Source organism: Rutilus rutilus (assembly GCF_951802725.1).
Source record: "Rutilus rutilus genome assembly, chromosome: 23".
In the NCBI taxonomy this organism is placed as follows: domain Eukaryota; kingdom Metazoa; phylum Chordata; class Actinopteri; order Cypriniformes; family Leuciscidae; genus Rutilus; species Rutilus rutilus.
In genome coordinates, this window is record NC_140233.1 from 359,139 (window position 1) to 382,500 (window position 23,362).

The 23,362-nt window shown below is 46.8% G+C and overlaps 1 protein-coding gene across 12 annotated transcripts in view; it reads right to left on the reverse strand.

The window, feature by feature from the left end:
- nrcamb (neuronal cell adhesion molecule b) overlaps positions 1-23,362 on the reverse strand; it is a 67,352-nt gene that overhangs the window by 31,951 nt on the left and 12,039 nt on the right. For 11 of the 12 annotated variants that reach the window (XM_084396701.1, XM_084396695.1, XM_084396697.1 and 8 more), the window contains exon 2: positions 7,260-7,300. The exons of the other annotated variant lie outside the window; for it this stretch is intronic. The gene's annotated coding sequence lies outside the window, so the exon portion shown is untranslated. The remainder of the gene's footprint in view (positions 1-7,259; positions 7,301-23,362) is intronic. 12 annotated transcript variants of the gene reach the window in all.

Here is a 23,362-nt window from a genome sequence, read left to right on the forward strand (position 1 = left end):
CAGGCCCCTCCCACGACTGTTGATTGACACTGCAGTTTGAGCATAGCCCCGCCCTGAGTGAGCTGGACACAAGCCCCGCCCACGACTGTTGATTGACACTGCAGTTTGAGCATAGCCCCGCCCTGAGTGAGCTGGACACAAGCCCCGCCCACGACTGTTGATTGACACAGCAGTTTGAGCATAGACCTGCCCTGAGTGAGCTGGACACAAGCCCCGCCCACGACTGTTGATTGACACTGCAGTTTGAGCATAGACTCGCCCTGAGTGAGCTGGACACAAGCCCCGCCCACGACTGTTGATTGACACTTCAGTTTGAGCATAGACCCGCCCTGAGTGAGCTGGACACAAGCCCCGCCCACGACTGTTGATTGACACTGCAGTTTGAGCATAGCCCCGCCCTGAGTGAGCTGGACACAGTCCGCCAGTGTTTCGACGCTTGAGCCGCTGTAGACAAGAATGTCTCCTAAGCGATTGAGGTGTTTTGTTGTTGGATGTAAGAATGAACATATCAGTCTTCATCTACTCCCGTTGTTACTCAAGGATGGATCAGTACTGTTTGTGATCCAGCTTATGGTCTCCGGAGCGACAGGCCTAACGTTCCTGACCACGGCAGAGATGTAAGTGAGAGCGCGCACTATCACAGCTCATCGAGTCGCTTTACGGATATAAGGTTTACCAGTTTATTAAGCACCCACTGAAAAGGTGTGTATATATTTGTTAACTGTTAGTTGTAACGAGTGTTTTGTGTACTTCGCTGTGTATGTTGATGATAATGAAAGGGAGAGAGAGAGAGTTTATGGATAAGACTTTAATGCGCACTTATATACTGTGTTTATTCAGCTTTTATAGTGATTCTCTGGAGTAAAACTAAGGCTTCATCTTTTAATATCTTTTAGATAAACTAAACTATTCCTGTTCTATCTCCATACAGCATATATTCTCTGGCTCTGTGGGCATTATTGTCCGAGCCCGAGTCGAAATGAACACCACTACTGAGAGTTTCTGTTCTGATGCTATCAGATGAGATTGAGCGTGAGCTCGTGAGGCTCCGCCCCCTGTGCCGGCAGCAGCAGCTCATTTGCATTTAAAGGGCACACACTAAAACAGCATGTTTTTCTGAGCTCCAAAAAATGACCATTTAAACATGCTGTAAAAAATGATCTGTTGGGTATTTTGAGCTAAAGCTTCACACACACACTCTGGGGACATCAGAGACTTATTTTACATCTTGCGATAAGAGTCATAATAGGTGCCCTTTAAAAGTATATAAATGTTTATTTAGTTGTAAAATGTCGGCTGGTTTGGCTAGATAAGACTCTTATTCCTCGGCTGGATCGTGTCGAGACTTTGAAGCTGCACTGAAACTCACATCTGGACCTTCGACCCGTTGGACCCCATTGAGGACACTATATGGAGGAACATCCTGGAGTGTGTTCCTCAGAAACCTTTATTTCTTTTCCACTGAAGAAAGAAACACATGAACATCTGGGATGACGAGAGGAGAGTAAACTATCAGGAGATTTTAGTTCTAAAGTGAACGACTCCTTTAGCGATATGATCTGGCTGTATCTCAACGTAGCCTAAGTGATAAACTTTACATAAAAGCAGGTGTGTGTGTGTTAACTGGATGTTTCCGAGCCTGAACACACACATGTCAGCGAGTCCTTCACGGCCGCTGGGTAAAGCTAGCCCGCGCCGGCTGGGATTGTGATGCTAATGTGAGCCGTTCTCTGGCGGATCAATAGTGGCTTTAGGATGTGCTGACCGACGCTTGCCGGCGCTTTCTGTCTATTGTGGAGATCAGCTGTGGAAGCTTCTGTCCACACACACACACACACACACACACACACACACTGAACCTGAGGGAACACACACACACACACACACTGAACCTGAGGGAACACACACACACACACACACACACTGAACCTGAGAGAATACGGCAAACACACACACACACACTGAACCTGAGAGAACACACACACACACACACACACACACACACACACACACACACACACACACACACACACACACACACACACACACACTGAACCTGAGAGAATACGGCCAACACACACACACACACACACACACACACACACACTGAACCTGAGAGAACACACACACACACACACACACACACACACACACACACACTGAACCTGAGAGAACACACACACACACACACACACACACACACACACACACACACACACACACACACAACCCTGAGAGAACACGGCAAACACACACACACACACACACACACACACACACACACACACACACACACACACATTTACACTTATTCCAGTCATTAACCTGTTAGCTGCCAGCGGGAAACTTTCATTGTCATATATTTATAACATATTTGAGTAATAATCATAAATTAGGTGTTATTCAAAGACTCATCCTTTAATTAGGCTCCTCCCCCATCAGGCGGTGTCAGGTTTCATCGTACAACATTTGCACTATTTTATTATCAAATCTTTTTCTAATCTTTACACAAGGCATCTTCAAGGCTGCATGTTTGCCGACTGTGATATTATGACAGTAATGTATGAATGTGTGACAGCAGAGCGTGTGAGCGCTGCCTGGTGGCTGTTTCTGGTACAGCGCCTGAAGAACATCTTACTTTTGTGATGTCAACTTCAAATTTGGAACACAGCTGTGATAGACGTATGAGTCCAAATTATTTTGTAATATATATGTATATTATGTATGAAATATAAATGTTTAGTACAGTACATTTGCTTTACAGTAAACATCTATAACTTTTTTACACTTTAATTTTTTTTAAGTGCTTAAGTTTCAACTTCTGCAATAAAGCATGTAAATAGATGCCAAAAATTTTTTATATTAGCTCAAAAAACTTAGATAATTCACTGAAAACCTATATTTGAGATGGATGTATTTCATAAGTTCAGATTACAGATATTTGTCAGTCATACATAAATGGAACTATTAAGAATAATATTAGTGTAATACTAATAATCCCAATAATCCCAAACCCAATACGTTTTAATACACAATAATCAGGTTTATATATTTATCATCCAATCTATTTATTAAACCAATCTCAGAGACTTTGACTATCTGGGCATAGCTTGTTTCCCAGCTGGCTATATCCACCTTCATACTTTCTGACTGAATAAATTCATTATCACTAATTAATGCATTAACTAACATGAACTAATATCTTTACAGCATTTATTAATCGTTAATGTTAGAAAAACAAACACAACTGTTCATCTATACAGTGCATTAATTAATGTTAAAAGATACAACTTTTGATTTTTAAAATGCATTAGTAAATGTTGAAATTAACTAAGTTTAGAAAGTATTGTTCATTATTAGTTCATGTTTACTAGTGTGGTTAACTAATGCTAACACATTTTATTTCTAGTACACCACCAGTCACCTAGGGCCCTAATCTGGCACACTATCTAGGGCAGAGGAGTGAACTGGGACGTAGACACACTCACACACACACACACACACACACACACACACACACACACACACACACACACACACACACACACACACACACACACACACACACACACCCTGTTCCAGCTTCTCTTTAGAGGTGATGCAGTGAACTCGTGATCCTGCTCTCCACACACACACTCGTCTCAGAGCGTTCTCGAGGTGAGACTCTGTCTCCCACTCAACATCCCGGGATCAGTGTGTCCGCTCGGGAATAAAGACGGCTCAGTGTGTGTGTGATCGGCCTCGACTGTGGCTTTAACACACACACACACACACACACACATCTGACACCCTCACCAACACATGAAGACCGACAGATTCTCAGTGTCAGGGATGATCAAGACTCAAACACTTGAAGACATCTGAATGATTGGGCAGGTTTGGCAGGAGTGTGTGTGGACAGAGAGCGAGCGGGCGAGAGACACAGATGTAGGATGGAGGGATTCTCGGACTCTTTTCACCTCATTGAAGCTGCAGGTGAATAGAAATCACTTCCCCTTCATCGCCCACAAAAGCCACGACCCTCCGACCCACCAACAAAACCTCATTCAGAGTGTGAGAAAATCACATCACTGTGGCGGACACACACACACACACACACACACACACACACACACACACACACACACACACACACACACACACACACACACACACACACACTCTCACACACGTGCAGAAATGCTGTGAGTTTTGTACCGTTTGAAATCTGTCGGGTTTGATCTGGACTGATCTGGACTGATCTGGACTGAAGCGGCTGTAACTCATGAATCTCCTGTTGACTCGGGCCAGGTTTGATTTCATATTTCTGAACTTCTCAAAAAGCCATAGATTTAGTTCAGGAAAAACTATATGGATTAAACACTATCAAAATACACTTTTCCCCACAAATTTTTCAAATGATTTTTTAAGAGATATAGCTATTTCCGGGTCAATTAACAGGCTCTCACACACACACACACACACACACACAGACGTGCACACACACCCACACACACGCACGCACGCGCACACACACACACACACACACACACAGATGTGCACACACGCACGCGCGTGCACACACACACACACACACACACACACACACACACACACACACACACACAGACACACACACACACACACACACACACACACAGACACACACTCACTCACTCACACACACACACACACACACACACACACACACACACACACACACAGACACACACACACACACACACACACACACACACACACACACTCCGCTGCCTGTAACGATCCACTGGTTTATGGAGGTCAACAGAAGCACAGCTATTGAGATCAGTGAATCGGGTCACCCAGAATGCACTGCAGCGCACGAGTCGAGCCGGACGGACACACTCAGTGTTTGAGATCCGGCAAACACCAGCATTCGGCGCTTATAAGGAGTAATTATTACAGAAATAATGCACTTTAAAAGAATATACAGGGCATCCGGAGACTTTTTCCACATGTTGTTGTGTAAGCCTTATTATGAAATGGATTAAATTCATTATTTTCCTCGAAATTCTACAAACATTCCTCCATAACGACAACGTGAAAGAAGTTTGTTTGAAATCTTTGCTAATTACGGAAAAAACTACAAAATCACATACAGAAGCATTCCCAGCCAGTACTCTCATGATTGAGCTCCGGTTCTCCCGGTTTCCACTGATCCTCCTCGAGGTGCTTCTGCTGCTGGACTGGGAAACTCACACACACACACACACACACACACACACACACACCTGTCTATATAAGATCGCACAGTTTTTATTTTTTATTTTTTTACACAGTGCTTTTAACAATGTAGATTGTTCCAAAGCAGCTTTTTTCAAGTACTGCGGAGCTAAACCATTCAGTGCTTTGTAAGTAATCAGCAATATTTAAAAATGTATATGATGTTTAATAGGGAGCCAGTGCAGTGTTGACAGAACCGGGCTAATATGGTCATACTTCCTGGTTCTGGTAAGAACTCGAGCTGCTGCGTTTTGGACCAGCTGTAGTTTGTTTATTAAGCGTGCAGGGCAACCACCCAGTAGAGCATTACAGTAATCTAGCCTTGAGCTCATGAACACATGAACTAACTGTTCCGCATTTGTCAATGAGAGCATATGACGTAATTTAGAGATATTTTTAAGATGGAAAAATGCGGTTTTACAGATACTAGACACGTGACTTTCAGATGAAAGATTGGTATCAAAGAGCACACACACACACTCACACACACACACACACACACACACACACACACACACACACACACAGGTTCCTAACCGACGACGAAGACTTAACAGCAGCCATCAAGTGTTAGACAGTATTCTAGGTTATTACGTGAGGAAGTTTTTTGTCCAATAATTAGATTCTCTGTTTTTTCAGAGTTTAGTAGGAAATTACTAATCATCCAGTTTTTTATATCAGCTGTGCATTCTGTTAATTTAGTGAATTGGTAAGTTTCGTCGAGCGTGAAGAAATATAGAGCTGAGTATCGTCAGCATAACAGTGAAAACTAATGCCATGTTTCCTAATGATATCTCCTAAGGGTAGCATGTACAGAGTGTGTGTGTGTGTGTGTGTGAGGGTAGCATGTACAGAGTGTGTGTGTGTGTGTGTGTGAGGGTAGCATGTACAGAGTGAACAGCAGCGGTCCTAGTACTGAGCCTTGTGGTACGCCATACTGAACTTGTGATCGGTGAGACATCTCTTCATTTACTGCTACAAACTGATAACGGTCAGATAAGTGTGATCTAAACCATGCTAATGCAATTCCACTAATGCCAACATAATTTTCTAGTCTATTTAAAAGAATGTTGTGGTCAATAGTGTCAAATGCAGCACTAAGATCGAGTAACACTAATAGCGAGACACAACCACGATCAGATGATAAGAGCAGATCATGTGTGACTCTAATGAGAGCAGTTAACAGCACGTCAGAGCACACACCAAGCCATGAAGTTTCCAACACTTAATTGCAATTAATGCATTATAGTTTAAATTGAAATTAAATGCAGATCCATGAACTTTTTTTTTTTTACCCACTTTAAAATACACTTTTAAGATTTGAAGTACACTACACGTGTGCATTCACTACAGTAAAGTGCTCCTCAGGTCACATGATCACACCTCAGGTCACATGATCACACCTCAGGTCACATGATCACACCTGCGTGATGATGACGAATCAGAGAGAGAGAAACCGCACAACTATCACACACACGACTGAACTACATCCCACATCAACAGACCCGACAACCAATCAGAATCCGGCTGACATTCATCAATGATGTTGATGCACAGCAGCACGTTATTGATCTCACACACACACACACATACACACACACACACACACATCTACAGCTCATTTATATGCTAATGAGTCATGCATATTCAAGACATTTGTCATATAACGGCATATTCAGCATGTTGCTGCAAACACTTCTCTCTCTGTCTGCTGACAAGAAAACACACACACACACACACACACACACACACACACACACACACATATTCACACAAACTTCATAGCAAATCACATTTTTTTTCAGTGCATTTAAAGCATCAACTTACTAAAATGACTTGTTGAATGTAATCATGTTTTTGAAGTCATGCTCTCGCTGAGACGCTGAAGCGTTAAGAGCTTTACAGAAGACACATCAGTACTGAGATGCTTCATGTCACACACACACACACACACACACACACACACACACACACACACACACACACACACACAGAAACTGAAACGCCACTGAACTCACCAGAGAAGATCTGTGTGTGTTCTGTCAGCGTGCAGATCAACCTGAAACACACAAACACACACATTCAGTGCTGGAAATCACGATCATGAACGACAACATCAGACCAGAAGAGCGAGAGAGAGAGAGAGAGAGTTGAGCTACAGAGATAAACACCTTCAGAAGCTACGAGACATTTACATATCGCCCACCAGACACTAGTAATCTCTCCTGATCACGCAATACACCACAGCCTCCGTTCCTAACGCCATGAGCATCAGTGAGCGCGTGCGGCTCTAGAGCAGAGTCACAGAAGAGCTGATCCTGGACCAGCACACATGTGCATTATTCCTGAACTACCATCACACAACACACACACACACACACACACACACACACACACACACACACATTCTACATCAGTGTTCACCTCAACAACACACACATTCTCAACAACACACACATTCTACATCAGTGTTCACCTCAACAACACACACATTCTCAACAACACACACATTCTCAACAACACACACATTCTACATCAGTGTTCACCTCAACAACACACACATTCTCAACAACACACACATTCTACATCAGTGTTCACCTCAAAAACACACACATTCTCAACAACACACACATTCTCAACAACACACACATTCTACATCAGTGTTCACCTCAACAACACACACATTCTACATCAGTGTTCACCTCAACAACACACACATTCTCATCAACACACACATTCTACATCAGTGTTCACCTCAACAACACACACATTCTCAACAACACACACATTCTACATCAGTGTTCACCTCAACAACACACACATTCTCAACAACACACACATTCTCAACAACACACACATTCTCAACAACACACACATTCTACATCAGTGTTCACCTCAACAACACACACATTCTCAACAACACACACATCCTACATCAGTGTTCACCTCAACAACACACACATTCTCAACAACACACACATTCTACATCAGTGTTCACCTCAACAACACACACATTCTCAACAACACACATTCTACATCAGTGTTCACCTCAACAACACACACATTCTCAACAACACACATTCTACATCAGTGTTCACCTCAACAACACACACATTCTCAACAGCACACACATTCTCAACAACACACACATTCTCAACAACACATACATTCTACATCAGTGTTCACCTCAACAACAAACACATTCTCAACAACACACACATTCTCAACAACAAACACATTCTCAACAACACACACATTCTCAACAACACACACATTCTACATCAGTGTTCACCTCAACAACACACACATTCTCAACAACACACACATTCTACATCAGTGTTCACCTCAACAACACACACATTCTCAACAACACACACATTCTACATCAGTGTTCACCTCAACAACACACACATTCTCAACAACACACACATTCTACATCAGTGTTCACCTCAAAAACACACACATTCTCAACAACACACACATTCTACATCAGTGTTCACCTCAACAACACACACATTCTCAACAACACACACATTCTACATCAGTGTTCACCTCAACAACACACACATTCTCATCAACACACACATTCTACATCAGTGTTCACCTCAACAACACACACATTCTACATCAGTGTTCACCTCAACAACACACACATTCTCATCAACACACACATTCTACATCAGTGTTCACCTCAACAACACACACATTCTACATCAGTGTTCACCTCAACAACACACACATTCTCATCAACACACACATTCTACATCAGTGTTCACCTCAACAACACACACATTCTACATCAGTGTTCACCTCAACAACACACACATTCTACATCAGTGTTCACCTCAACAACACACACATTCTCATCAACACACACATTCTACATCAGTGTTCACCTCAACAACACACACATTCTCAACAACACACACATTCTACATCAGTGTTCACCTCAACAACACACACGCTGATCAATGAAAGACTTTACCTCCAGCAGCAGCGACTGGTCACATACTGAAGCCTCCGATGAGACTCACACACACACACACACACACGTTCAGCATCAGTCAGAGAGAGAGAGAGAGAGAGAGAGAGCCAGAAAGAGAGAGTCCCGCCCCTCACCGCAGGATTAAATCTATCTTTTGTCTTTGACTCAATGGAGGTTAAACATTTCCTGGCCTCGTGTGCAGCAGTTCGTGTGTGTGTTACTGCTATACATCACTGACATTCTGATATTCACTCTCATGAAGTTACAAACAAGTGTCATTCCTCTAGCTCAAACATGCAGGACATGCATCAACTAAAATAAAAATGCAGTGCAAGTCGAAAATAATAGTAACATCAATAATAAACATTATTTCATATAGAGCCTTTGAACAGATTCTCAAAAACAACATTTGAACAAAAAGTAATAAGATCAAGCATTGAAATCAAACTTTGGATGAATGCATAAAAAAAGTCAAATAAAGTAGCAAACATATAACAGTATATCAATACAATATATATTACAGCTAAAAAACGAACTATATAACCTATAAAAAGTGATCTGACACTGAGTTGAGGACACTTCCCATCAGCCCCTGCACAGATGTTGCACGAGTCCTGCTGATGATGGGAAAGTGTTTATTGCAGTCATTAGGAAAGTCTTTTGACGTCTCTTATACGGTTGCAGCCCGTGACAATGGAGGCGATCTCCCTTTCAGAGCCTCTATTCTCCCGCAATAATGCCTCTCGTTCACAAAAGAGCTCGAGCTGAAACACGATCCGGCTCTGAGTGTTTCTGCATCACCTCAGACACTGAGCGAAAGCGTAGACTCCCAGAGACGAGAGCGGAGACTCCCAGAGACGAGAGCGGAGACTCCCAGAGACGAGAGCGGAGACTCCCAGAGACGAGAGCGCAGACTCCCAGAGACGAGAGCGGAGACTCCCAGAGACGAGAGCGGAGACTCCCAGAGACGAGAGCGGAGACTCCCAGAGACGAGAGAGGAGACTCCCAGAGACGAGAGCGAAGACTCCCAGAGACGAGAGAGGAGAGACGAGAGCGCAGACTCCCAGAGACGAGAGCGGAGACTCCCAGAGACGAGAGCGCAGACTCCCAGAGACGAGAGCGGAGACTCCCAGAGACGAGAGCGCAGACTCCCAGAGACGAGAGCGGAGACTCCCAGAGACGAGAGCGGAGACTCCCAGAGACGAGAGAGGAGACTCCCAGAGACGAGAGCGAAGACTCCCAGAGACGAGAGAGGAGAGACGAGAGCGCAGACTCCCAGAGACGAGAGCGGAGACTCCCAGAGACGAGAGCGGAGACTCCCAGAGACGAGAGAGGAGACTCCCAGAGACGAGAGCGAAGACTCCCAGAGACGAGAGCGAAGACTCCCAGAGACGAGAGCGGAGACTCCCAGAGACGAGAGCGGAGACTCCCAGAGACGAGAGCGGAGACTCCCAGAGACGAGAGCGAAGACTCCCAGAGACGAGAGCGGAGACTCCCAGAGACGAGAGAGGAGACTCCCAGAGACGAGAGCGGAGACTCCCAGAGACGAGAGCGAAGACTCCCAGAGACGAGAGCGAAGACTCCCAGAGACGAGAGCGCAGACTCCCAGAGACGAGAGCGGAGACTCCCAGAGACGAGAGCGAAGACTCCCAGAGACGAGAGCGGAGACTCCCAGAGACGAGAGCGGAGACTCCCAGAGACGAGAGCGAAGACTCCCAGAGACGAGAGCGGAGACTCCCAGAGACGAGAGCGGAGACTCCCAGAGACGAGAGCGCAGACTCCCAGAGACGAGAGCGGAGACTCCCAGAGACGAGAGCGCAGACTCCCAGAGACGAGAGCGCAGACTCCCAGAGACGAGAGCGGAGACTCCCAGAGACGAGAGCGCAGACTCCCAGAGACGAGAGCGGAGACTCCCAGAGACGAGAGCGCAGACTCCCAGAGACGAGAGCGCAGACTCCCAGAGACGAGAGCGGAGACTCCCAGAGACGAGAGCGGAGACTCCCAGAGACGAGAGCGGAGACTCCCAGAGACGAGAGCGAAGACTCCCAGAGACGAGAGCGGAGACTCCCAGAGACGAGAGCGGAGACTCCCAGAGACGAGAGCGCAGACTCCCAGAGATGAGAGTGGAGAGACGAGAGCGCAGATTCCCAGAGACGAGAGCGGAGAGACAAGAGCGCAGACTCCCAGAGACGAGAGCGGAGACTCCCAGAGACGAGAGCGCAGACTCCCAGAGACGAGAGCGGAGACTCCCAGAGACGAGAGCGGAGACTCCCAGAGACGAGAGCGCAGATTCCCAGAGACGAGAGCGGAGAGACAAGAGCGCAGACTCCCAGAGACGAGAGCACAGACTCCCAGAGACGAGAGCGGAGACTCCCAGAGACGAGAGCGCAGACTCCCAGAGACGAGAGCGGAGACTCCCAGAGACGAGAGCGGAGACTCCCAGAGACGAGAGCGCAGACTCCCAGAGACGAGAGCGGAGACTCCCAGAGACGAGAGCGGAGACTCCCAGAGACGAGAGCGCAGACTCCCAGAGATGAGAGTGGAGAGACAAGAGCGCAGACTCCCAGAGACGAGAGCACAGACTCCCAGAGACGAGAGCACAGACTCCCAGAGACGAGAGCGCAGATTCCCAGAGACGAGAGCGGAGAGACAAGAGCGCAGACTCCCAGAGACGAGAGCACAGACTCCCAGAGACGAGAGCACAGACTCCCAGAGACGAGAGCGCAGATTCCCAGAGACGAGAGCGGAGAGACAAGAGCGCAGACTCCCAGAGACGAGAGCGCAGACTCCCAGAGATGAGAGTGGAGAGACGAGAGCGCAGATTCCCAGAGACGAGAGCGGAGAGACAAGAGCGCAGACTCCCAGAGACGAGAGCGCAGACTCCCAGAGACGAGAGCGGAGACTCCCAGAGACGAGAGCGGAGAGACAAGAGCGCAGACTCCCAGAGACTCCCAGAGATGAGAGCGGAGACTCCCAGAGACGAGAGCGGAGACTCCCAGAGACGAGAGCGCAGACTCCCAGAGACGAGAGCGCAGACTCCCAGAGACTCCTAGAGATGAGAGTGGAGACTCCCAGAGACGAGAGTGGAGACTCCCAGAGACAAGAGAGGAGACTCCCAGAGACGGAGTCTCCCAGAGACGAGAGCGCAGACTCCCAGAGACGAGAGCGCAGACTCCCAGAGACTCCCAGAGATGAGAGCGGAGACTCCCAGAAATGAGAGCGCAGACTCCCAGAGACGAGAGCGGAGACTCCCAGAGACTCCCAGAGACGAGAGCGCAGACTCCCAGAGACGAGAGCGGAGACTCCCAGAGACGAGAGCGGAGACTCCCAGAGACGAGAGCGCAGACTCCCAGAGACGAGAGCGCAGACTCCCAGAGACTCCCAGAGACGAGAGAGGAGACTCCCAGAGACGAGAGAGGAGACTCCCAGAGACGAGAGCGCAGTCTCCCAGAGACGAGAGGAGACTGCCAGAGACGAAAGCGGAGACTCCCAGAGACGAGAGAGGAGACTCCCAGAGACGAGAGCGCAGTCTCCCAGAGACGAGAGGAGACTGCCAGAGACGAAAGCGCAGACTCCCAGAGACTCCCAGAGACGAGAGAGGAGACTCCCAGAGACGAGAGAGGAGACTCCCAGAGACGAGAGCGCAGACTCCCAGAGACGAGAGGAGACTGCCAGAGACAAGAGCGCAGACTCCCAGAGACAAGAGCGCAGACTCCCAGAGACGAGAGCGCAGACTCCCAGAGAGGAGAGCGGAGATTCCCCGAGACAAGAGCGGAGACTCTCAGAGTCGAGAGCACAGACTCCCAGAGACGAGAGCGGAGACTCCCAGAGACGAGAGCGGAGACTCCCAGAGACGAGAGCGCAGACTCCCAGAGACGAGAGCGCAGACTCCCAGAGACGAGAGCGGAGACTCCCAGAGACGAGAGAGGAGACTCCCAGAGACGAGAGAGGAGACTCCCAGAGACGAGAGCGCAGACTCCCAGAGACGAGAGCGGAGACTCCCAGAGACAAGAGCGCAGACTCCCAGAGACGAGAGCGGAGACTCCCAGAGACGAGAGAGGAGACTCCCAGAGACGAGAGAGGAGACTCCCAGAGACGAGAGCGCAGACTCCCAGAGACGAGAGCGCAGACTCCCAGAGACGAAAGCGGAGACTCCCAGAGACGAGAGCGGAGATTCCCCAAGACAAGAGCGGAGACTCTCAGAGACGAGAGCGGAGATTCCCCAAGACAAGAGCGCAGACTCCCAGAGACGAGAGACGAGACTCCCAGAGACGAGAGCGCAGACTCCCAGAGACGAGAGCGCAGACTCCCAGAGACGAAAGCGGAGACTCCCAGAGACGAGAGCGGAGATTCCCCAAGACAAGAGCGGAGACTCTCAGAGACGAGAGCGGAGATTCCCAGAGACGAGAGCGGAGACTCCCAGAGACGAGAGACGAGACTCCCAGAGACGAGAGCGGAGACTCCCAGAGACGAGAGCGCAGACTCCCAGAGACGAAAGCGGAGACTCCCAGAGACGAGAGCGGAGATTCCCCAAGACAAGAGCGGAGACTCTCAGAGACGAGAGCGGAGATTCCCCAAGACAAGAGCGCAGACTCCCAGAGACGAGAGACGAGACTCCCAGAGACGAGAGCGCAGACTCCCAGAGACAAGAGCGCAGACTCCCAGAGACAAGAGCGCAGACTCCCAGAGACGAGAGCGCAGACTCCCAGAGACGAGAGCGGAGATTCCCCAAGACAAGAGCGGAGACTCTCAGAGACGAGAGCGCAGACTCCCAGAGACGAGAGCGGAGATTCCCAGAGACGAGAGCGCAGACTCCCAGAGACGAGAGCGGAGATTCCCAGAGACGAGAGCGGAGACTCCCAGAGACGAGAGCGGAGATTCCCAGAGACGAGAGCGGAGACTCTCAGAGACGAGAGCGCAGACTCCCAGAGACGAGAGCGGAGACTCCCAGAGACGAGAGCGAAGACTCCCAGAGACGAGAGCGGAGACTCCCAGAGACGAGAGAGGAGACTCCCAGAGATGAGAGCGCAAACTCCCAGAGATGAGAGCGCAAACTCCCAGAGATGAGAGCGGAGAGACGAGAGCGGAGACTCAGATTTCAGATTAAACTGTTTTAAAATCATACGTGTTTTTATCATATAATCCAACAGTGTACAAAACAATAGACACAAAATGGCCGCCGCTGCGTTTGTATGAAACAAGAGAGAGCGAGTCCACGATACTGGATGGCATAATCAAATAACTGTACACAAAATATTGATTCGACTGAGTTTTATTTTTATTTAAAAAAAGAATAATAATCATTTTATTAGCTCACCAAATGCAAAACTTCAACAAAGAAAAACGTTCGAGTGTATGGCGCTGCTGACTTCAGTGACCCAGATGAGCCTGTGCTTCTGTTCTCAGCGGCTGTTATCTAGGAATAACATATCACTGGATGGAGCGATTGACCAATCAGAATCAAGTATTCCACAGAGCCGTGTGATAAGACAGAGTAACATCTGATACAAACAGTAATGCAGTGTGTGTGTGTGTGTGTGTGTGTCTTTGGGGCACCATATTTCCCAGCATGAATGGAGCTGCTCTCTGATTGGCTGTCTAGATGCACAGGATTCTGCACGCTCGTAAGTGTGTGTCGAGTGCCCTACAGAGGGGCCGAACCTCGGACCACCGCTGAAGCCTGTTTTACTGTTGTCTGGGTGACACGGTTTACAAACACACAAACACGACTAATATCCATTAAAACAACATCATTCAGAGCGAGACAGCGGCTGATTAGCGATTCCTAGTCCAACACCAATGACACTCGTGATGTATTCAACATGTTTATTTGACACAGACACACACACACACACATACTCACTAGCTGAAATAATATAAGCTTTTTTAATGTTTTATTTTATTTCAGTAAACGTTTATTTTATTTCAAGTAACGTGAATGTTTTGTGGTGTTAGTTTTAGATAACAGCCCTGATTCAGACCGAGTCTGTTCACCGCCACGGTGAGAATGTGGGTTAATTTAACAGGGAATTGGAGACTCTGAATCAATATGAAATGATTTTATCAGAGCATCTTACAATACGTGTGAGATAATGAACACGAGACGCCTCCATATTAAAACTCACTCTGATAAAATGAAACACAATCCTGTGGGATTAAACTCAGCGGCCCAGGATTCTAAACCAGGACAATGGTTCCCGTCTGAAAGGATATTTACAAGATTTACAGCCCAAATCTGATGGAAGGCAGGCTGAGGTCGACCTGGCCCCTTTACACACACACACACACACACACACACACACACACACACACACACACACACAGAAGAATGAATGGGACTGTTTCCATGGCTGTGGGACTTTAAAAGAGACAGACACAGAGAGAGAGACAGAGCGTGTGAGAAGTGCCGCCCACTGCCGTCTCACATCCAGGGCTATTATCACTACAGCTAAAAGCATTTCTGTTACTTCAAGGAAAATAAACATTAACCTGAATAAAATAAAATAAAAACGTATTTTATTTCAGCTATAGAGGCCAAGGCAACTTTTCTAAACATTAATGAGTCACTGTAGGTCCACAAAGGAAGACGAGTGCCCCCCCCCCCCCCCATTAAATACACAAGATAACAAACATAATTAGAAACAGGTGTGCACTAATAGAGAACATAATAAATCGCCATGACAACAAATGTAGAAGGGAACACAGGAAAACAGAAACCACAAGAAACAACTTAACAAACTAAACATGACAAGTATAATTTTGATACTAAAACAACAACACAAATCTAAAACGCTGTATCTGCGCTGACGAACATCTGTGGCGTCGCAGGATCAGCGATGATCATTAAAGGAGCTGTAATGAACACAGATGCTGAGGTGGGACTCACAGGTTCACTTTCATGTGCTAATCACACACGACGCCGCCTCAGAAACACTGATCCACTGCTCATGAATATTCAAACGCATGCAGTAATTATTTACATGTGTGCATCTGTCGGACATCAGTTCGTTCATTACCCGGGAATCTGATTCTCAAAGCTCTTTGTATCTGATCACTGTCACACACACACATCCTCTCCTCATGCAAACATCAGTTCTTATTGTCTGTGGTTTGTTCTGTTGTCATGAGAGGTGGAACTGAAGATCACATGACATAAAGCAGGTGTAACGATACGAAACCTGAACCCTGACCGACTTCCTGAGACCGTCTGAATGAGTGAAGTGTGTTTAATGACCAGAGCCATATGGATTCTTCATCATACACTCATTTGCAGTAACTGGACCACAACTGGACAACTTGCCTTGGTTTCAGTGGAACAGTGTAATATCAGTGACATCTGAACTAAAGCAATGTTCTGCAGGCTGTCGGCGGTTCAGGAATGAGTTTTCCACTCTGTCTCTGTATATCGGTCCATTTTCTGTCCAGCATTGATTTTCTATATTCTCTCTCTCACAGCAGATGTGTGTGTGGATGGACGGGATTCAGGGGTAAAAGCTTGGTGTTATCGACCGGGCTAAAACACTCTCTGAATGTGGAGCGCGTCACAGTTCATGTGATGCTTAACCTGAAAAACAATCCCATCTCTGTGACAAATAACTTCAACAACAAGACTAGCTAGCTCATGATACGGCGATTAAACATCAGAAGAGAAATACTTGTAAAACGCCGTGTGTCAGCACGAGTCCGCAGACATCTGCATATTCACTGACGATCACTGAGAGCTGGAATGTTATTATGCATGAATATGTCTGACACCATCAACATGAAAAATGACTCAGTGAGTTTAATAAAGAGCAGATGCAGATGCAGACAGACGTGAACACACACCGTCACTCACCATCAGCAGAATCACACAGCTCAGACTGAAGCATCTCACATGAGATCCAGTGTTCGCAGTTAATTAAACAACCAGCTGGGTTTAAAGTCATTCCTGAGTGACTCCTGATGTTTTACAGTAATATTACAAGCGTAAAAGCTCTCAAATCAGTCATCTGAGCAGATTCAGCGAATCATCTGAACTGGATATAAGAATCATTTGCAATGATTCAGTGAGTCAACTGGGCTGATTTAGTGAGTCATCTCAACTGGTTCAGTGAGTTATCTGGCCAATCCAACAGTCAGCAGATTACAGCACGTCACTTCTCAGACATTTTAATTCTGATTCAGCATGTTCAAGCTCAGACAGATGGCAACACACCGACAGGGATAACGCACTGATCCGACAAAACCAGCAGAGTGTGTGTGTTACCGTCTCTTGCTGTCTGTCAGTTCAGTGTAAATTGGCCTTAAAATGATTCAATGATTCATGTGATCTGATTCAGTGAGTCACCTAAAATGATTTAGTAAGTCATATGAACTATTTAAATGAGTCATCTGCGCTTATACAGCGAATGAGTGAGTCACCAGAGTTGATTCAATGAGTGAGTGAGTCATCTGAGCTGATTCAATGAGTCATCTGAACTGGTACAATGAGTCATCTGAGCTGCTTCAATGAGTCATCTGAGCTGCTTCAATGAGTCATCTGAGCTGATTCAATGAGTCATCTGAGCTGATTCAATGAGTCATCTAAGGTGATTCATTCCATCGATTGATTGGTAAATTTGATTGTCACGCTGTGCTGCATGTTAGTTTCCGTGTTCAGTCAGCGAGGACAGAGCAAACATATGCTGTGAATATTATATTTTGCGGAGGCTCGTATTCCCTGATTAGCGCTGCAGAAGCAGAACGGGCCAATCAGAGCAGGAGACACTGCTAGCCCATCTCAAGCACACAGCATCATGGGAAACACTGCCACTCTCGTGCCCGTCATGAAGCTGAAGTGGACTAGTAACTTGAGACGGCGACTCCTTCACAGTTTAATTAGCAGAGATTAGTTAGACCAACAGACTGGTCAGACTGAGCTCAAGAGCCGTTTACTCTAAACCCTGCTCGAGGAAACAAGCCAGACAAACAGACATCGAGCGAAGAGCTGTTATGAGCACTGAAGGCCTTGTTAACCCTTTCAGCCCGTGTGTCTGTGATTGACAGCTGTCAGGAATCAATCAACATCAGACGCCTGTTATTACAAGCAACCAAGTCTGTCCTGAAGATGGTCACACACAGATCAGCTCTAATTCAACTCAAATCACCACCAGAACCAGTCATTTACTAAATCACTATGTTTATTAGGCCTTGTCCACACTAATATGTTTTCGTTTGAAAACGCATCTTAATATCCGGATTAATGTAGACGTAGCCTTAGTAAATCCTTCCTCTGTTTCCAGAAATATTCCTGTACTGGACGTCTATCAGAACTAATCAGGAATGTTTCTGAAAGCGCTTCACATGCCAAAAGCCAAGAATCTGCTTCCTCTTCACGCTTAATGCGGTCCAGCTCGACCAATCAGCAGGAGCCGATCGCAATGCCAGCCAATCAGCGGAGGACAGGAAGTACAATGATGCGAGCCGGAGACCCACAGCGTCAGCTCTTTCTCATGATAAACAGCCGTCATGTCACGCCGGGCTCCAGTGTCTGCTTTACGGCACGGTGAAATGCTTTGTGCCATTGATGCGAGACTTTGACCGTGACATGAGCAGGAGGAGGTCCGTGACCTCTGACCCCCGGACCCCACACTCTCGGCTCCCAACAATACAGATCCCAGCATGCCGAGCGTCTGGACCTGATCGCTCCGGCTCACACTCAACAACACATCCACACACACTTCAGAGTGTGTGTCAGGGGCAAATCATTACATGTAAGTTGAGTTGCTCGACTTAAATCTGTCAGTGATTTCAGGTCTTTTCAGGTTTCTTCAGGTCACCATGGCAACAACCACACACACACACACACACACTGTAAGAGACTCTTGACACGCTGACATCATCAATGTGAGACACATATTTCACTGTCAGAGGAACAACTGCGGCTCAGCGTGAGTGTCTACGGCAAGCGCTAAGAGACATTCCATCATTTCCTCTGTTCTCCGTGAACAAAGCTCCGGCCGTAAACGTCCCCGCGAGACGAGGCTCAATCAGCTCACGCTTTCATCAGTCAGACGCCGCTGTAAAAACACTCCGGCACAAAAGCTGAAGAACAAGCCAGATTTCCACTGAATCGCTTAACCTTGCATGGCTTCAAACGCTCTTTAGCTTCTCCTTCTTCTGATGATTATCATGCAAATGACGTCTGGAGAATCTGTAACTAGTGTTTCACAGGATTCCTCCGGCCTGATTACATTCAGCACTTGCTGGAGACACACACTAACAGCGATCTGAACACCTTGGCCTATACATCTGCTCTCTTCTGTCGTCCGTGACACACTCCTGCTCTCCATATCTGATGAACTGAGACTGATTCACTGTAGAGATCAATGTGCCAGAGCAGTCTGTGATTCTGTGTGTGTGTGTGTGTGTGTGTGTGTGTGTGTGTGTGTGTGTGTGTATTTATCCACAGGTTTACAGTCAAACCAAACTTTATTCAGACCTTCAACATTTCTCACATTATCAGTTTATTCGCTATAGTTTAGAAAATGGTAATAAAATATGAGCAGAACTCAGTTGATATTTGACTGGTTTTGTCCGTCCTTCTGTTAGACTGTCTCACACATGAATTATGTTGAATATCTGTCAGCTGTTAAATTTAACTACACAATTAGATAATACCAGTTTAGCTCAACCAATCACCAAGCAATGCTTCATTGTGTTCAGTCTGTGTGTAAAAAGAGCATTAGCAATTAAAGAAAACACACTTCAGCAAAACAATCATTTTTGGTGCGAGCGACATTAACTCTGATGTTGTCACCAGTTTGGAGTTGTCAGCTGTAAGTACAGTGTGTATTTCAGGCCTGTGGAAACAACATCCCTGAAACGCGTCAGTGTGTGTGTGTGTGTGTGTGTGTGTGTGTGTGAGGAGGATGCTGTGTTTATCGCTGTCTTGCAGGATCATAATCCAGACGCTCCGACCGCAGGCGCCACACATATAATGGGATTTTATTCCACCGTGGAGAATCCAATCACAGTCCCACAAACCAGCGCAGATAAACTCAGATGTTCTCCCACTGTTCTCCCACTGTTCTCCACTGTTCTCCCAGTGTCTCCCCCACTGTTCTCCCAGTGTCTCTCCCAGTATCTCTCCCACTGTTCTCCCAGTGCCTCTCCCACTGTTCTCCCAGTGTCTCTCCCACTGTTATCCCAGTGTCTCTCCCACTGTTCTCCCAGTGTCTGTCCCACTGTTCTCCCACTGTTCTCCCAGTGTCTCTCCCACTGTTCTCCCAGTGTCTCTCCCACTGTTCTCCCAGTGTCTCTCCCAGTGTCTCTCCCACTGTTCTCCCAGTGTCTCTCCCAGTGTCTCTCCCAGTGTCTCTCTCACTGTTCTCCCAGTGTCTCTCCCACTGTTCTCCCAGTGTCTCTCCCACTGTACTCCCAGTGTCTCTCCCACTGTTCTCCCAGTGTCTCTCTCACTGTTCTCCCACTGTCTCTCCCACTATCCTCCCAGTGTCCTCCCACTGTCTCTCCCACTGTCTCTCCCACTGTTCTCCCACTGTCTCTCCCACAGTTCTCCCACTGTTCTCCCAGTGTCTCTCCCACTGTTCTCCCACTGTTCTCCCAGTGTCTCTCCCACTGTTCTCCCAGTGTCTCTCTCACTGTTCTCCCAGTGTCTCTCCCACTGTCTCCCCCAGTGTCTCTCCCACTGTTCTCCCACTGTTCTCCCAGTGTCTCTCCCACTGTTCTCCCACTGTTCTCCCAGTGTCTCTCCCACTGTTCTCCCAGTGTCTCTCTCACTGTTCTCCCAGTGTCTCTCCCACTGTCTCCCCCAGTGTCTCTCCCACTGTTCTCCCACTGTTCTCCCAGTGTCTCTCCCACTGTTCTCCCACTGTTCTCCCAGTGTCTCTCCCACTGTTCTCCCAGTGTCTCCCCCAGTGTCTCTCCCACTGTTCTCCCACTGTTCTCCCAGTGTCTCTCCCACTGTTCTCCCACTGTTCTCCCAGTGTCTCTCCCACTGTTCTCCCAGTGTCTCTCTCACTGTTCTCCCAGTGTCTCTCCCACTGTCTCCCCCAGTGTCTCTCCCACGGCATCCAAACCAAACCAGGGGAAATAAAGAGTCGGAAACACAAAGCAGAGCTCACGTTTCAGGTTAACAAACCCAGCCGTCTCCGGTTACTCTGAGAGGGTGTGTGTGCGACCACAAGCTTTTCACCGGCTGCACAACACACACTGACTGCACAACACACACTGGATCGTATCCGGATCCGCCTTCCTGTGGAGATTCCCAGGGGAAAACATTAAAGCAGGAGAACACAGAGCCGAAGGGAATCCCTCAGCATAAATGAGAAACTCACAGTTAGTGTACAAGCGCTGATGAAACGACTCGACCGTGTTTTTGTAAAGGATATCTAGTGCCAGAACTAAACCACCTGGCAACCACACACACACCTTAGCAACCACATGGCAATGAGCTGACAGCCACCAATGAAACACACACACACACACACACACACACACACACACACACACACACACACACACACACACACACTTAAGAGAGCAGAGGATCATGGTCCTAATCTCAGTGTGTCTGTGGGATTGTTCATTTCTCCAGCTGTGTGAGATCAGACTCTCAGTGAAGAGTTTAAGAGACAGATGAAGCTGATGAAGAGCAGTAAAGCTGACATGAGCTTCTCAACATCTGGATCTGGACTCAATGGCGTGTGTGTTTGCTGTGAGCGAGCGTCACTTCAGCTTCTGGAATCTGCATGAGCGACTCCATCTGAGATTCAGGCTCATAAACCCGAAGCCGCTGATGACGGTTCGAGTCCTGCTTCGGCCTCTCGTTTAACACGGATTAAATGCGAGGTCAAACACACATCACTCTCTGCGGGTTTAGAGAGTTTCTCGTCTTGAGCTCCATTAGCTGAACATCGACTGTGATCTTCTGCCAAACCGCAGGATCTCAGTCACATGATGCAGTCGTAATGACGACACAAACACACAGGTCAGGCCTAAAACTAACACTCTAAACTAAACTGAGCTCTTTCATAACTTCTTGTGCTTGAGCGGACAAATTCACACCAAATTATGTAAAATAATAGCGAGTGTCCCAGTAAACATAGTCGGTTATGTCTTAAGTGAAAGTAAACAGTGAGAAAGTAAAGTATGTGTATCAGTATATTAGATCAGTGCGTTCGCTCTTAAAGTGACAGCAGCCTAATATTCCTGCTGCCGCCTGTGTTTTTAATGTTGATCAAACAACAAAAGACGAAGAGAAATTCACTCTAGACTGAATAACTTTTGTAACTTTAATAAGGATTAATTAATAAGGATGTTTAATTTATACAGTGAAGAATATACATTGCTTTATTAAATCTCTGTACCTGAAACCTACTGGTTTTAGTATAAAGCACTGTTTATTTCTTTTGCATCTGTTATACTATATTTATTTGTGCTTTTATTTTTTATTTGATTATTTGTTCTTATTTTATTACTGACTGTTTACTTTACATAATGTTTTATATATACACTGACGCGACACTCGTTAAGGTGACTCACATCGTGCCCCCGTATGTTGCTTTGCATAAAATTAAACAATAATAAAAAAAACTAAATTAAGGAAAAAAATTTAACGAATTTATAGATACAAAAAATGTACACAAACCTGTATTTTACCGAAGACACGAACCAATTTGACAGAGCTGCACTGCTCTCTCCTGAAGAGGTCGCAAAAAGCCCCCGATAAATAACTCAAACACTGGGTTGTTACGTCTGACCCAGGATCTGGGTTACACAAAAACTACCCAAACACTGGGTTGTTACATCTGACCCAGGATCTGGGTTACACAAAAACACTACCCAAACACTGGGTTGTTACATCTGACCCAGGATCTGGGTTACACAAAAACTACCCAAACACTAGGTTGTTACATCTGACCCAGGATCTGGGTAACACAAACACTACCCAAACATTGGGTTGTTACGTCTGACCCAGGATCTGGGTAACACAAAAACTAGCCAAACACTGGGTTGTTACGTCTGATCCAGGATCTGGGTAACACAAAAACTACCCAAACACTGGGTTGTTACGCCTGACCCAGGATCTGGGTTACACAAAAACTAGCCAAACACTGGGTTGTTACATCTGACCCAGGATCTGGGTTACACAAA